The following is a 1,133-nucleotide window of genomic DNA, read 5'->3' on the forward strand; positions in this document are numbered from 1 at the left end:
TACCGATCCCTTTTATTGCTGTTAGCAATTTCCAGACAACTACAACATTAGGGTAGATAAAGTCCGAGAGTGACTCACTACCGCGGTCTGATTGTTATTGTTAGCAATGTCCTGACGACTGCTGCATTAATTTGAAAGGGTTGACTCCGTACCAATGTCTAATATTTATAATTAGCAATGCTCAGACAATTGCTATATCAAATTAAACAGGGCTTGACTTACCTTCTTCTAATTATTGCTGTTAGCGCCCTCCCGAGAGCTGATAGATTGATCTAAAAAGGGCCGAGTCCCTACCAAAGTCTATTGGTTATAGTTAGCAATGTCCAGACAATTGCTGCACTATTAACTTACCGATCCCTTTTATTGCTGTTAGCAAGTTCCAGACAACTACCATATTAGTTTAGACAAAGTCCGAGATTGACTCACTGCCGCGTGCTAATTGTTATTGTTAACAATTTCCTGACGGCTGCTACATTAATTTGAAAGGGTTGACTCCGTACCAAGGTCTAATATTTATAGTTAGCAATGTACAGGCAGCTGCTGCATCAATTTCAACAGCCTTTTACTCACCTCGCACTAATTATTGCTCTCAGCAACGTCCAGGCTATTGATGAATTCAAACGGGGTTTGACTTACCAAACACTAAGAATGCTCTTAGCAATGCCCTGGTAGCTGCCGCATTAATTAAGAAGAATATAACTTACATAGACCTGGTTATTGCTATTAGATAATATATCAATCTGAACAAAATATAACTTACGACACTCTACTTATTGCGCTTAGGGACGTACAAACAGCTGCTATATTAAGATTCGTTTGACTTACCTTATCCTAATTATTTCTCTTAGCAATGTCCAGATAGCTGCAGGGTTTAACTTACCTTTTTCTAATTATTTCTCTTAGCAATGCCCAGGCCTCTGCTGTAGTAGGACAGAGTGTAACTTACCTCGTCCTGATTATTGCTGTTAGCAATGTCCAGGCCTCCGCTGTAGTAGGACAGAGTGTAACTTACACTCTCCTAATTATTGCTCTTAGCAATGTCCAGGCAGTTGCTGTAGTAAGACAGAGTGTAACTTACTTCGACCTATTTTCTGTTAGCAATGTCCAGGTAGTTGCTGTAGTAAGACAGGTTG

The sequence above is a fragment of the Aspergillus ambiguus genome, assembly GCF_047715705.1.
Source record: "Aspergillus ambiguus strain CBS 117.58 unplaced genomic scaffold BDV59scaffold_75, whole genome shotgun sequence".
Classification (NCBI taxonomy): domain Eukaryota; kingdom Fungi; phylum Ascomycota; class Eurotiomycetes; order Eurotiales; family Aspergillaceae; genus Aspergillus; species Aspergillus ambiguus.